The sequence below is a fragment of the Chiloscyllium punctatum genome, chromosome 36 (assembly GCF_047496795.1).
Source record: "Chiloscyllium punctatum isolate Juve2018m chromosome 36, sChiPun1.3, whole genome shotgun sequence".
Classification (NCBI taxonomy): domain Eukaryota; kingdom Metazoa; phylum Chordata; class Chondrichthyes; order Orectolobiformes; family Hemiscylliidae; genus Chiloscyllium; species Chiloscyllium punctatum.
In genome coordinates this window covers 27,085,525-27,101,452 of record NC_092774.1, presented here as the reverse complement: position 1 = coordinate 27,101,452, position 15,928 = coordinate 27,085,525, and the positions used below count along the sequence as shown (strand labels likewise).

The window sequence follows — 15,928 nt, the reverse complement described above, 5'->3', positions numbered from 1 at the left end:
AAAAAATAAAACTAAAAGCTGCATTGTAAAAAAAGCGAATTGATTGACTGCACACATTGAAGAGAATAATTATGATCTGAGACTCCTTACAGAGATATGGCTTCAGAATGACAAGGATTGGATCCGGAATATAGAGGGGAGATGTGGCATTCAAGTCGAGTGAGAGGCTCAGTAAAGGTAGAGGGTGGGCACTGCTAATCAAAGCACTGATAACATGGTAGTTTGGTGTCAGCTCGGATTTCAGGTCCTGATTTCTCTGTCCTCTGATCTCCCTGTTCCCACAGAGTTAAATGTTGTCTGTTCTCAGCTCTGCTAGATTTCTGTTGAAGCTTTGACCCCCTTTCACACCTTCTGGAGCAACAAAATATTCTGAGCCTCCTGGAAATGACACCTTATCTGTTCCCCTCCTGATTTTAAAAATCTCGATAAAGTTATCTGTCAACTTCCTCGGCTCTGTTGGAAAAATGTCCCAGCTTCTTCTTAATTCAAACCCTCCATTCCCAGCAACACGCTGGCAAAGTAAGGAATAGGGAATTGCATCAAATCACATAAATGTACTGTCTGAAATAATCGAGCTGTGCTCTGGCCTGAGATATTGAGAATCCCTGGTGTAAGTAATTACGAATGCAATAATTTTGGTCACAGAATTGAACAATCATTTTGCAACAAAGGGGTCTACTTTGATAAGGAGGTAGCGGTCATTTCTAGGGTAAGGGAACAGTTTGTAGATCAGGGAGATGAAGTTCCAGACACTTGTGAAGGGCTAGAATTGAATTTGATAAATAAGACAAAGAACTGTGGATGCTGGAAATCTGAAACAAAAACTGAGAACACTGGAAAAACTCAGCAGGACTGGAAGCATCTGTGGAGAGAAAGCAGAGTTAAAATTTCGAGTCCAACAACTCCTCTTCAGGATTCTGAAATAGTTTAAGCCAGGCAGTAAGTTCAGGTAACCTTTACTGCGACCCAACTTTGTTACAGCTTCAGATCTCCACATCACAAGGCGTACAAAAAGTAGCTTTTCTTTAAAAAAAAGCACCTCAAGCTCAAAGTGCGCATACTCACCTCCCACTCCCCCCACCACACTTTCTTTATTATTGGTTCGTTCAGTTGTCCCTTTGTAACTGGATCCTTCGTACAGCCGGGTAAAGCATGCAGCTGGGACGACTGAGTGAATCCTTTCGCGCAACGGCAGTTTCCATCACTGAAAAGGACATGAATGAATCAGATGGGTTTTTGCCCTCTAAAAACGGTTTCATCCTTAGATTCTGAAGTCCAGATTACTGACCGAATCCCAATTCTGCCGTCTGCTGCGACGGGATTCGAACCTGAGAATCCCCAGAGCTGGGCTGTTAGCGGCGATCGGCCATCGCCCCTTCCATCCCCCTGCAATGGCACGTGAACGCGCTGGTGCCTTCACAGGTGGGAGGAGCAGGTGAAGCTCTTCCGGCACTGACAGCAGGTGAACGGCCTCACTCCGGTGTGGACCCACTGGTGGGTCAGCAGTGCAGCTGACTGAGTGAACCCCCTTCCGTACATGGGGCACGTGAATGGCTTCTCTCACTTGTGGACCCATTCGTGCGTCTCCAGATGGCTGATCCGACTGAAGCCCTTCCTGCACACCGAGCAGGTGAATGGCCTCTCCCCGCTGGGAATACGTCTGTGGGTTTCCAACACGGATGGGGAAGGGAATCCTTTCCCTCAGTCCCCACATTTCCAAAATTTCTCCATTGGTGGAGCTTTCCTTGTGTTGGTCTGGGTTTGAAATTACAATCAGAACGGGGACATAGTCTTTCCCACTGTGAGGGATGAGACTTTGATTCCCCAAAGCTGAGTAAATGGTGTAAAGCACTTTTCACAGTCAGCGCACTGAATCTCCCTCACTCGGTGTCTCAGTGTTCTTCCTGCCACACCAGTGTCCAAAATCTCTCAAGCAAACAAAAGCAACCATGTCTTCTTGATTGGAATGGTTGCTGATATTCAAGTCCCAATGAATCAAGCGGCTCTGTCAGAAGTTGATGTTTCATTTGTTTTCAGATTTCTTTCGGCACGTCTTCCTGGAAAGAAAATCACAAAATAAGTGATCATTGGCAGTACACTTAAACGAACATAACATAGGTGGCAGTTCCTGTAGTTTGCCAGATGCCTGCTGATCACATAATACCCAGCACACAGAAACCTGAAATCCCTCATGCAGCCAGATAGGCTCAGGTGTGTTTAGAGGAAAACTTAATTCAAATCTAATCTAATCCTAAACTAAATACGTGTACATATATATATCAATATGACACTCCTTTCAATGCGGCTCAGTTCCATGAGAAACTACACTTTTAATTGCGAACATGAGGAAAAAAGCAGTCATTTTCCAGGGTGCAAACTGCATACGTGCCAAACTGAGGGAATACACAAGGAAAATACCTAAAATAGAGATAGAAAGTATTTGAGCACCTTTGCAGAATCTGCTCCCTCTCTGGATTCACTCCAGTTGCTACAAGTAAACCTCCCTGGGGGTCAGACAGCCCTGCATCGGGAAGCACTGGGATGGTTAACTACGACCAGTTTACATGGGGAACACATCTCCACATTAAACAGCCTCGAGGCAAACTTCCCTTCCTTCCACTTAAAGTTCAAGACCCCTCAAAGCGAAATTCCCCAGGTAAGTTTGGAAGAATTTCTTCCAGGTGTTCACTGATCATTTCTATGAGCACTTTGTTAAAGTTTGAATGTTGCTAGTTTTGAAAATTAGTAATTCTGAGCAAAATCATATTTCGAAAAACAGAATGTGGGAATTTAGACAGAGTTTATTTTTGCACATCGACGATATGTCTGCACAACGGCATATGACACGACAGCAGTGAAGATCTCCTGACGTCATTCTCAAACGTGCCTGCCACACGCCAGATGAAAAGCTAAATACTTCTCTGGAAAAACTGCCGAGCAATGCAGGAGAATGGCACAACGCGTGCGTGTCGGGACCGTAACCCAAAAGAGAGACCGTTCTCTCCTATTCATTCAACGTCGTCTTTAGCAGCTTTCCCGTATAACGGCGCTCTGTTCTGCACCTTGTCTTCTCATCCACTTCCCAAAAAACTTCGACATAAATATTTCACAATGATATACTGGCCCAATGTGTACAGTTGAGGTGACAACTTCTGAGTGGTCTCCTGTTCACTGTATCCTATGTTGAGGAGGGCAATACTTGTCACTGGCCACTCAGGTGTCAGAGAAAAGTTTCGAAACAGTAGAGGGAGCCGGGTCCTTGGGGACGGGGTCAAAATACAGCAAGGAGACAGAATGAGAAGCAGCTGTTCTGGAAACTCTTCGTCTCTTGCAATTCAGAGAGCAATGTCAAATGTATTTCACACTAAGCAAGTCTCAACTGGCTCAAGAGGTGTGTGGTGAATGAGGAAAGAGCTGCTCTTTGGCTTGTTGGTCTAGGGGCATGATCCCAAGTAGATTCTTTAACTGTGCAGACTTGTGTGCGGTCCTAGATTCAAATCCCAGTCAAGGCTGCGTCGCTTAACTTGATTTGTGCAAAAATGCCCCACTAATTTTCTCAAAAAGCACCTTGGTGAAGCGAGGTTGGGCTGTCTGGAGGATGAAAGAGGCAGAAAACAGAGACGTGAAATGGTTGGAGATCGCGTTGAACAGGTTGACGTGAGTGGTGCGATGTTTTAGGAATAAGGTAAAAATGTCAGCAATCAAGGTAGGTTGAAAAATTCGGCCAGCTCTCCTCGGAGAACCGAAGTTTTCCAAGTCAGTAGGGGCCGAGAAACAGGAAATAATGCTGTTAAAATGCTCCCATGCCTGAAAGGATCTATTGTGATTCGGCAGAGATTTAAACTCACGAGGACGAGCGAATGCAGTAGAATAGGTTGCGGCAAATGTGCAGGTAAAGTGCTGCTTCACCTGGAAGGTATGTTCGAGCCTGGAAGGATATTCTGGAGGGAGCAGGTAAATTGTGCTTCTGAGTGAAATCACAGTTCGTAAAAACAGAATGTGGCAATTTTGACAGAGTTAATATTTGTTCGTCGCCGACATGTCTGCCGGTGCGCGATGGGAGCAAAACCCAGAAGGGAAACCATCTTCCCTATTCACTCAATGTCGAGTTTAGCAGCTTTCCCGCATAACGGCGCACTGTTGTGCACCTCGCCTTCTGATCTGCTTCCCAAAAAACTTCGACGTAAATATTTCACATTGATACACAGGCCCAGTATGCAGAGTTGAGATGACACACTCGTGGAGGTCTGAGGGGTCTTCTCCGGTTCTCTGTGCCCTATGTTGAGGAGGGCAATACTTGTCACTGGTCACTCCGGTGTCAGAGAAAAGTTGAGAAAGAAAACGGTTTAATTTTCTGCCAGTAGAGAGGGCCCGGTTCCTGGGGACGGGCAAACGGCAGCAGAGAGACAGAATGAGAAGCAGCTGTTCATACAGTCATAGAGATGTACAGCATGGAAACAGACCCTTCGGTCCAACCCGTCCATGCCGACCAGATATCCCACCCCAATCTAATCCCAGCTGCCAGCACCCGGCCCATATACCTCCAAACCCTTCCTATTCATATATCCATCCAAACACCTCTTAAATGTTGCAATTGTACCAATCTCCGCCACTTTCTCTGGCAGCCCATTCCATACACGCACCACGCTCGGCGTGAAAAGGTTGCCCCTTAGGTCTCTTTTCTATCTTTCCCCTCTCACCTAAACCCTAAAGCCCTCTAGTTCTTGACTCCCCGACCCCAGGGAAAAGACTTTGCCTATTTATCCTATCCATGCCCCTCATAATTTTGTAAACCTCCATAAAGTCACCCTCCAACCTCCGACGTTCCAGAGAAAACAGCCCCAGCCTGTTCAATGTCAACTGGAACTTTACTCTGAGCAAGACTCAGCTGGTTCAAGAGGTAGGGCGGGGGCAGGGACGCCGGTGCGCCGACCGTGTGGCTCGTTGGTCTAGGGGTATGATTCCCGCTTTGGGTCTTTGTCGACGCAGACGTGCGAGAGATCCCGGGTTCAAATCCCAGACGAGCCTGATTTTAGTGAATCGCGCGAAAGTGCTTGTTTAATTTTCTCAAGAAGCACCTTCGTAAAACGAGGTTGGGCTCCCTGGAGGACCAATGGGACAGAAAGCAGCGAAGTGAAATGATTGGAGGTAGCGTTGAATAAGTTGACGTGAGTCGTGCAGTGTTTGAGGGATGTCAGCGATGAGGGTCGGTTGGAAATTTGGGACAGCTCTCTTCGGAGTACGGAAGTTTGAAATCTGGCCCGATTGAAGCTTTTCAAGTCATGCGAAGTCTAGACAGAGAAAGTAATGTAGTCAAAATGTTCCTACGTCTGAAAGGATCGGCAACGATTCGGCAGAGTTTTAAAGGCATGAGGAAAAGAACCGAAAGTGACATTAGGAAGAATGCTTTCGTACAGGGAGTGGTTGGGGTCAGTAAATCCCTAACTGACACTGACAAAGAGGCAGATTCATTAGACGCAAACGGGAATTCGGTGATCGTGTTTAAAGTAACAATGTGCAGAATTACATGGAGAAGGCAAGAGAATGATACGAATAGAGACCCACGTGTACTTACTGTGTCGACCCAGCAGAGCGAAGGTGGGCCGCATGGCGTCTATTTAGAGTGAAATCACAAGAGAATGTGGGAAGTTATAAAAAGTTGATGTTTACACAGCCTCCATACGTCTGCGCAACACCATATAAGACGACAGCAGTGAAGATCTTTGACATCAGTCTCGAACGTGCATGCCACGCGCCAGACGAAAGGCTGAAGGGGCCTTTGGAGCGGAGCGGCGCGCCGAGCGTAGGAGCCGAGTGGCGCAGCGGGGGCGTGCTGGGCCCATAACCCAGAGGTCGTTGTATCGAAGCCATCCTCTGCTATTGTTCACTGCCTCCTTGAACGACCTTCGTTTGTGATGGTACTCTGTTCTGCATCTTGCCTTTCAAACGGCCTCCTGAGTGTTTCAGTGCCCCGTACCGATACTGTCGCGAAACTCACACTATTCAAGTTACGTGCTTTTGGAGGTCTGAGTGGTCTTCTCCTGTTCTCAGCTGCTTTGGGAGGTGGCTGGACCCATGGCTGGTGGCTCGTTACTCTGGGATATGATTCTAGCTTTGGGTCTTCGAGCATATGCAGCCGTGTGAGAGTTCCCGCGTTCCGATCCCAGGCGAACCATCAATCCTTAAATTGACCTGAGCAAAAATGCCCGATGAATTTTCTCAAAAGCCGCTTCGTTAAATAAGATCGGACTGCCTGAATTAGGGACGACGCAGAGCTGCCATTGCAGTGAACACGGCGAAGGGAAATACGTGTTGAAAGTGAGAACAAGTATTGCAGATTTTTCGCCCGCGCAATCCGTGTCTGAATGAAACCTCCACCTGTATTACGCTCAATTCTGAGGGTGATACTTCAGGAAGCGGGGAAGTGAAATAATTGTTTAACCAGCAGATCTAAGGTGGGCTGCATGGCCTCAGTCTGCGCATTTTGTGATTCTGAGTGAAACCGGACTTGGATCAATGGAACATAGGAAATATGACAACGGACATATTCTGCCCAACAGGATACTCCATCACATCAATGAAGGTGTTTTGACATCATTCACGAAGGTACATGCCACAATACAGATTCAAAACGGAGTATTCCTTTGAATCACTGAGTAATTTGTTGACAGTTATTCAGTTGAGGTGAGCGGAGTTGCGCATTGGGAGCCACTCCAGTTGATAGGTTGAAGCCGTTTTCTCCTGTGTGATAGTCCCACCAGCACTCCAATTTGCTGTGCTTCCAGTCAGTAGATGCAGATTACTGTCCCATACTGATACACGGGCCACGATGGCCCAGCTGTGGTGATAAGCTTGTGAAGGTCTGAGTGCTCTTCTCTTGATCTCTTTCTGGCTGCTATGATCCGAATCATCAAACCTCTCTTCTCCGAGATAGGAGTAAACTGGTGAAGGTGAAACACATCAGTTGCGGTGTGTTCCATGCGCAGGAGGCCCTGCGTTAATTCCTCACGCAGTTTCACACAGCAGCAACCCCTTGATGAATTACGCTTGGCAAAATAATCGATTGAACCAAATCAGTGTTTGCCATTGGATTTTACTGACGCCGTTTATAAAATTCAGTCTCACCGTTAATGTGGAGAGAGGCCGTCAGACTGTAGTTTCCGCTCCTTCTGTTGAATAACGATAATTTTAACTGTGTCCAGTGAGAGGAAAGGATTTGCTGTTGGTGGGAAACATTTCTATCTGCACTCGCTGTCACTCTCCTGATAGATTGAAACATAAAGCTGGGAGTCTCTGGATTATGTTGTAAAAATATCGGTATTATGTTATTCACACCGCGCTGTCACCGACTGAACGAAGCGGCTGCCCAGAGGGAGGCGGCTGTGTTTAAATCCCGTGATGAACTGGGGGAGCTGAGCATTTACCCAAACAATAGGCACACCACCTCCCTGACACGGTGTTCACAAATCAAACTGACAGCAAAGCTTCACGTGTGATTGAAAGTTTCCGTAAAGAAGACTTGGCTCAACAGATATCCGGAGTGAACGTGCTCCTTTCTTGATTTGAAATATAAGAAGTCGAAGTCAGTGAGCCTGACGTGATTCGAACACGCAACCTTCTGATCTGGAGTCAGACGCGCTACCGTTGCGCCACAAGCTCATGAACGACTGGTGAGCTTTATTCATGCTTAAGGAAAGTGATCGCGCCGCAATGATTTTACGTTATGAATAACAACGGAGATTAACAGTTCATGTCTGTTCTGTCTCTCCCCCGTCTCCTTCTGTCTCTCGAAACGATTTCCAACTCTACCTCAATAAAAAGCTGAAAGAACTGCTGATGCTGTATATCTGAAACAAAAAAAACAGGAGTTGCCGGTGACCCTTCCACAGAACTGATGGTGATTGGGAAAACGTTGGTTTATATGCAGGAGATATTGTGGGAGGAAGACGGATGCAGTAAATGATAGATCAGGACACAGCCCAAAGCGAGGGAAGAACTGTTGGACAGGAAAGGGAGTTGATAACGATCTGTGTGGGAGGGTGAATGGAGACTGTTCGTGGCTAATAATAGGTAGTGTGTAATGACAGACTGTGTGATAACAAGGCTTGGTGTGTGTGGAAGGGACGAGGATACTAACGATTTCAGGCCCTAGAATTATTGAATTCGATATTGGGACCGGAGGATGTATGGTCCCCAAGTGAAATATTCGATGCTCTTCGTTCTGCTGGTGCTGAACATCGCTGGAACACTACAGTAAACCTGAGACAGAGATGTTGGCCAGGGAACAGGGTGGGGTGTGGAATTGGCAGGCAACTGGAAGCTCAGGTTCTTTTTGCGGGCAGAATGTCGATGTTCTGTGCAGCAGTCACCCAGTTTTAGGCTTCATTTTCCCCATTGTAGATGAGACCACATTGTGAGCAGTTCTCTTGCCACCATCCCGGCTCCTTCCCGCTGAGGTTGTGCCCCAAGAGCCAGGCAATTCACAGATTGAAAAAAACATATTATTTACATTCTGAGAGTTAACAATCGATGCCCATCTCCCCATACGCCTTCTCCATACATCTTAACCACAGATATAGCCACCCTCAATCCAAAAACAAAAGGACAGCAGTGAAAAAAGGCCCCAGACAAGACCTAACTGACCGTTTTACTAAATAATTCCAGTTTTACATTAAGGCAGTACATATAAAGCCAATAACCACAACAAAAAGGGGCAAAAAGTAGCATTGTCTGTCATGATGTCCCGCCTTCACCCCGACCTGAGTCCTTTAATTCAGAGAATTCACAAAGCCCTTCGCCTTTTCTGCTGAATCAAAACTATATACCGTCCCTCCATGAGAGAAATGCACCACGGCCAGGTCCCTCAAGGAATATTGAATGTTCAGATCCCTTAATTTTCTCTTAACTTCATCAAATGCTCTTCTGTTCTTAATCCAGGCTCCTGAGAAGCCCTGAAAAGACATCATTCTTGAGCCTTTGTGCATTAAGGCCTCTGGATCTCTTACCAATCTTCTTGCTGTTTCAATCACTAACTGTTTTTCTTTATAATGCAGGAGTTGCACTAGGACCGTGCGGGGGCGCGGGTCCAGCCCTGACCGCATTTTGATCCGGTGGGCCCGCCCCACACTCAACAGACCCGACTTCAGCCCCAGAAATCCAACAAGGTTTTCATCTTCCTTGCATTCCGGAAGACCCGCGAGCTGTAATATTTTTCTTCTACTTTTGTTTTCCAGGTCGCCCACTTGCTCCTGAAGGACCCGAATCTGGTCTTCCAGCGTTCAGATCCTTCCTCCTGAGACCTCCGACGCGGTCTCCGATGCCACGGTCCTCTCCTCCGCTGCCTATTCTCTTCGGGCCAACATTTGAATTTCCTGCTCATGCTTTTCCAGCGTGGCAGGTAGTGGTTCCACTGCTGCTTCAATCTTATCTCAGAGTTTGGCAAACTCCGAGAGTAACTACTGCTGCACCATTAAACCCAAAGGGACTGCCCTGGGAGTTTGAACAATGGCTCGAGGCACCCCCGATGCAGTAGGGGAGGGCCCTGCCTGCTGCACCCCTGTCGGCCCCTTTCCTTCATTTGCTTTCATTCTGATCCTAACGCTGTCAAACCACAATTATAGCAGCTCCAGATGTTCAGTAAGTTTCTATTAGCAATTATTTTTCTCTTACAGATGGTTAATGAGGTGGTGGGGGGGCGGGGGTAAAGGTCCACATTGCCGGGGGTATGGCACAGAGCCCAGCACAGCAGACCACTCAAACCACCGCCATCTTGGATTTCCAAGAAAATGGTTTTAAGACCAGTACAGAACAGCTACAGGGTCATACAGCACAGAAATGGACCCTTCGGTCCAATTAGTCTATGCTGACTATGTTCTCAAACCCAACTAGTCCCATTTGCCAGTGATTGACCAATATCCCTCTGAACTTTTCCTATTCATGTGCTTATCCAAATGTCTATTAAACATTGTAACTGTACCTGCATCCACTACTTCCTCTGGACACCCATCCACAAAATCCACTCTCTGTGTGAAAAAAATGGAGCTCTTCATGTGTTTTTATAAATCTTTCTCCTCTCCCCTTCAAAATTTGCTCCCGAATCTTGAAAGCCCCACCCTAGGGAAAGGACACCTGCCGTTCACCTCATCTGTACCCCTCATGATTTTATAATCCTCTATAACCTCACCTCTCAATCTCCTCTGCTCCAGTGAAAGAAATCCCAGTTTATCCACCTGGCTGTAGGTATATTCATATCCAGTTACGATCTGTTCAATGCTGGTGCAGGGTCAAAAGACCAAATGGCCACCTCCTGCTCCCAATTCTCTCACTCTGTGTCCAGAACAGCATTGGGAGATTGGGAAAGGGGAGATATCTTGTTTGTTTTTATTTTTAAAATACACTTGATTCCCACAAATAAAATCAACAGGTACAAGTACAGCACATGCAGTATTCCTCATTGCAACTTCAAGGTTTTGTGTCCTCTTCTTCCGCGTTGGCTCCAGCACATTCGGCTTCCTTCCGCATCCCACCCCGCCCCCCCCCCCCGCCCCCGCCAATCCCCGCCCTTAGCCGTTGATGCTTCCATTCTTTATAAAATCAAGAGAGGCATGGATAGGGTAAATCGACAAGGTCACTTCTCTGGAAATCCAGAACTAATGAATAATAGGTTTGGGGGGGTGGGGGAGATTTAAAAGGGACCTAAGGGGCAATTCATGCAGAAGATGGTGCATGTAAGGAAAGAGCTGCCAGAGGAAGTAGTGGATGCTGGCATAATCCTGACATATTTAAAGGCATCTGGATGGGTATATGAATAGAAAAGGTTTAGAAGGATATGGGCCAAACGCTGACAAATGAGACTAGATTCGGTGAGGATATCTGGTCAGCATAGACCAGTTGGACCAAAGGGCCTTTGTCTGTGCTGTATATCTAGATGACTCTGGTTTGCCACTTCAGTCTGTTTAGTTTCTCTCTAGTATCATTGCCTTGATGTCTCATTCCAAAACTCCCCCACCCCCGTGGGTGCAGGTTAACCATTTTGCGTTTGGTTGTTTGTCAAGAAGCTGAATTGCAGGTTCATCCTGAATGTACACACTTTATTTTTGCTTCCCAAAATCACTCTCAACAGTATCCCAATGTCGTGGAAGATATTAATTTTCAGGTGGAGGTATCCAAAATTCAGAGAGATGTCAGTCATGACTGTTTTGCTCTTCTGTCCCTGTCAGATCCTGATTCAGCACTTTCAGGAGAATTAGAATGGAGTGAGAACAGAGGGAGGGAGAGAGAGAGAGTGGGATGGTGCTTTCAGTTTTGTGGAATAACAAAAGAAAAGAATGTTCTGTAGAAAGTAGAATTGCTTGTTCTGAATTTCTACCCTGGGCTGACAGTGCTGACTTTTGTAACCTCGTTTTACAGAGTATTTGAAGATCTGAAGATGAAGTTTCAAAATCAAGACATGAAGGGCTTATGCCTGAACCATTGACTCTCCTGCTCTTCGGATGCTGCCTGACCCATAGTTTTCGACTCTGATTCTCCAGCATTTGTGAGCCACTCATTCCATCGGGACTGCAACAATTTTCAACTATGATCCAATTGGTTCCTGTTTCACTACGTTTTCAGCATCAGTGGGACTGGAAGAGAGACCCTACTGTTGCAGCAACGCACTGAGTGTGGAGCCTGAATCAGTTATCGAGCTGGATAGAGGAATTCAAGGCAGGGAGGGGACATACACGCGTTTGTGTGCAACTGTAGCTTCGGCGATGGAGAAACCATGGAAGTGTGGCGACTGCGGGAAAGGCTTCCGTGTCCCGTCTGCCCTGGAGACACATCGGCGCAGTCACACCAGGGAGAAGCCATTCTCCTGTCCTGAGTGCGAGAAGGCCTTCAGTGATTCCTCTGCCCTGCTGAGGCACCGACGGGTGCACACAGGGGAGAGGCCCTTCAGCTGCCTCAAGTGTGAGAAGGCCTTCAATGATTCCTCTGCCCTGATGAGGCACCAGCGGGTGCACACAGGGGAGAGGCCCTTCCGCTGCCCAGATTGTGGGAAGGTGTTCACTCGCTCCTCCCCCCTCATGATTCACCGGCGGGTCCACACCAGTGAGAAGCCCTTCCCCTGCCCCAAATGTGGGAAGACCTTCAGCGATTCCTCTGACCTGCTGGCCCACCGGCGGGTCCACACCGGCGAGAGGCCATTCACCTGCTGTGTCTGCGAGAAGTGCTTTACACGCTCTTCCGACCTGCTGAAGCACCGGCGGGTCCACACTGGGGAAAGGCCCTTCAGCTGCTCTGAGTGCGGGAAGGGCTTTACCCAGGCCTCCCACCTGCTGACACACCGGTGGGTCCACACTGGGGAGAGGCCATTCACCTGCCTCGAGTGCGGGAAGGGCTTTGCTGTCTCCTCCACTCTACTGATGCACCAGCAGGTCCACACTGGGGAGAGGCCGTTTGCCTGCCCTGAATGTGGGCAGAAGTTCACAATGTCCTGCAGCTTGAACAAGCACCAGCGGAGGCACCAATGCTCCCAACAATCCGATTCTGCCGGTAACACTGCTGAGGGTCACCCCCAGGACTGAACCTCCTGCCCTTTCTGACAGTGGGTGCAGTGGGAGAGCTGATAGGCTTTTTTGTTTTCTACTGGGGGAGGGGGGAGGGGGGTGTTGGGAGTGGTGGTGGCTCATTGGTTAGCACTGCTGCCTCATAACACCAGGGATGCAGATTTCATCCTCAGGGTGACTGTCTGTGTGGAGTTTGCACGTATTCCTCCCCCGCCCCCCCCCCACCCCCCCCGCCCCCACCCGCCCTGGCCACCAGTGTCTGTGTGCATTTCCTCCGCATGCTGCAGTGTCTTCCCAAAGTCCAAACATGCGCATATTTGGGCGAATTGGCCAAGCTAAATAGTCCCATAGTGTTCAGGGGGTGTAGGTGTGGTGCCTTAGTTAGGGGTAAGTGCAGAGTGATAGGGTAGGAGAATGTGTCTGGGTGAGTTACTCTTCAAAGGGTCGCTCTGAACCTGTTGGGCAGAAGGGCCCATTTCCACACTGCAGGGACTCCATGATTCTGTGAACATTGCTTCCAGTGGGCGCTGCTGCTCATTGAGCCTAGGACCCGCACAATCCTAAGACCACAAGACCATTGGAGCAGAAGTTAGGCTATTTTGACCCATCGAATCTGCTCCACCATTTGTTAGAGACAAAATAAAAAACTGCAGATGCTGGAATCTAAAATAGACAAACAGGAGGCTGGGCACAACAGGACGTGGAGAAGTCAGCATTTCAGATATTATCCCTCAGGACTGAAGAAGGGTTCTACCCGAAACGTTGACATCTCCATCAGAAATGATTTATCAGGATGTTGTTAGAACTAGAGGGCATAGGTTTAGAGTGAGAGGGGAAAGATTTAAAAGGGACCTAAAGGGAAAACTTTTCATGCAGAATGTGGTGCATGTATGGAATAAGCTGCCAGAGGAAGTGGAGGAGGCTGGTAGAATTCCAGAATTTAAAAGATATTTGGTTGGGGACATGAATAAAAAGGGTTAGAGGGATTTGGGCCAAGTGCTGGCAAATGGGACTAGATTAATTTAGAATATCTGGTCAGCATGGACGAATTGGACTGAAGGATCTGTTTCCGTGCTGTACCTCTCTGACGACCGGTCCAGATGTAAGTTTACAATTGAGTAACTTTGAATAATTCAATCTTGTTGAATTCACCTCTGGGAAGGTTTCAAATGAACCCCTCCAAGCGATATGATTTAACTACGCCGAGTTGGATAAAGTATCCCATCAAGTTCAACATGAATGCGCAGTTGAAGAAGTCAGAAGTCACACAACCCCAGGTTACAGTCCAACAGGTTTATTTGAAATCCCAAGCTTTGGGAGCATTTCTCCTTCATCAGTGCTGCTCCTTCATCACTTCACCTGATGAAGGAACAGAGCTTCGAAAGCTCGTGAGTTCAAATCTATCTATTGGGATTGTCACCTAGTGTTGTGTGACTTCTGACCTGTCCACCCCCAGCACCTCTGCATCAGAGTTGACGAATGAGATCACATTTTATTCAGCATGATTGAGTGAGATATTCATCTGGATGTCCTTATGACTGAACCATCGATCCTTCTGCTCCTCGGGTGCTGCCTGACCTGCTGTGCTTTTCCAGCATCACACTCTCAACTCTGATCTTCAGCATTTTCGGTCCTCACTTTTTCCTGGTTCATGTGGAAACTCAACACTGTCAGAGAGACAAAGAGACACCAGTCATCGATTACTATAGCACAGAGACAGGCCCTTCAGCCCATACCGGTCCATGCTTACCAAAATGTTTGTCAACACTAACCTCATTTCCCTGCACTTGGCCCATATCCTTCTAAAGCTTTCCTATCCATGTATTTGTTGAAAGGCCTTTTCAATGTTGTTAATGTACCTACTTCAACCACTTCCACTGGCAGCTGTTTCCCCAGGCGAACTACACTCTGTAAATATTTTGCCCCACATCTTTTCTTCCATATTTCTCCTCTCACCATAAAAACGCATCCTTGGTCTTGAAATTCTCCCCCTAGGGAAGAGACAGCTACCATTAAGCCATCTCTACCGCTCTTGGTTTGAAAATATTGCCTCAACTTCCTCTGCTCCAGTGAAAAAACATCCCAGCCTCTCCAGCCTAAATTCTGATTAGATAATAATGGCAGTGATGATTTTGGCTGTGTGTGTGTCAAGGATCTCTCATTTCTAAGCCAATGCTGTGCCTCTTAAGTTCACCTGATCGTAAAACGAATGGCACCCCATTCATTTAAAATGTCCATGTTTTCTGTGTAAAGTCGGTCCTGGTCAGTAAATAGGCAGTGGTGTCTTATATTCCCGTAGACTTCTTGTGACCGGGTTCATATGCTCTGTTTTGAGATGTATGAGTAAATCTTTAGAACAAAAAATTAATGCATCCTTTATTCATGTCTCATTATTAAAAACACTTTCTCCAATTACAGATGTGATTGAGAAGCTTCTCCCACTGAATCTTTGACTGATAACAGCATTTGTCAGGCTTATGAAAGTCACTGCAGCTCTGTCACAGCACAGGGGAGGGCTCTTTCAGACAGAACGCATCATGCAGAAAATTCTCCCACAGTAGTCGAGCAAAGTTGACATCTTTTTAAGACATTGTGAAACTTGAAAGGGTTCAGAAAATGTTTGGAAGGATGTTGCCAGGGCTGCAAGGTTTGAGCTACAGGGAGAGGCTGAATACGCTGGTACTATTTTCCCTGAAGCTTCAGAGTCAGCCAGAAACATCTGTTGAATCAGGAAACATCTCTTCCTGCAGCAGCTTCAGACAGACTGCCTGCTAAAACCCAAACCAGGGGAAAAGAATGGGACAACTGCCCTTTCATTGTAGAAGTGTTTTAGAAAATAAAATGTCAAACCCTTTTCTCTGATTGTTGCCTTAGCCAGTATCTGTTAACCATTAGCGAAATCCTTAATCCTAGACGAATGAGAAGCTCTGCCTTTTACAACCCCTCCTGAAAATAAACCAAGAACAACATAATCTTCTTAAAAGGAGCAGCATCATCACAACAGAAAGCACCTGAACTGAAACATTTGTATCAAAGGGCTGTACAGTTAGCAGGACAAGACAACAGGTTTTCAATTTCACCAATCAATTTAAATCAGCCCCATTGGCTACCAAAAACTTATTAAATTTAAATCCTAAAGTTTTGACAACAGGACCAATCCTATCATAAAGAATTGGTGCTCTCAGTCATCTGTGTATTCGAGAAAGCATCATTTAGAAAAATAAAGAAGGGGTTCCTGAGAGGAATCGGAGGAGGCATCCCCCACAGAAGATGGCACAGAATATTCCGGAAGACACATAACCTGGTTGTAATCTGAGAGATTAAATTCTATTTTGTGTTATTTGAGTGGGACATGTATTGATTGGAACAGCATACCAGAA

The 15,928-nt window shown here is 46.9% G+C and overlaps 1 protein-coding gene and 1 non-coding gene across 4 annotated transcripts in view; both read right to left on the bottom strand.

Moving 5' to 3' along the window:
• The window catches only part of LOC140460300 (uncharacterized), a 749,266-nt gene that overhangs the window by 714,291 nt on the left and 19,047 nt on the right, over positions 1-15,928 (bottom strand). For 2 of the 3 annotated variants that reach the window (XR_011953970.1, XR_011953968.1), the window contains exon 4: positions 14,021-14,215. The exons of the other annotated variant lie outside the window; for it this stretch is intronic. The gene's annotated coding sequence lies outside the window, so the exon portion shown is untranslated. Of the gene's footprint in view, positions 1-14,020; positions 14,216-15,928 lie in introns of those variants that run through there. 3 annotated transcript variants of the gene reach the window in all.
• trnaw-cca (transfer RNA tryptophan (anticodon CCA)) lies at positions 7,588-7,659 on the bottom strand. Its single transcript has one exon. It is a non-coding gene; the product is annotated as a tRNA-Trp (tRNA).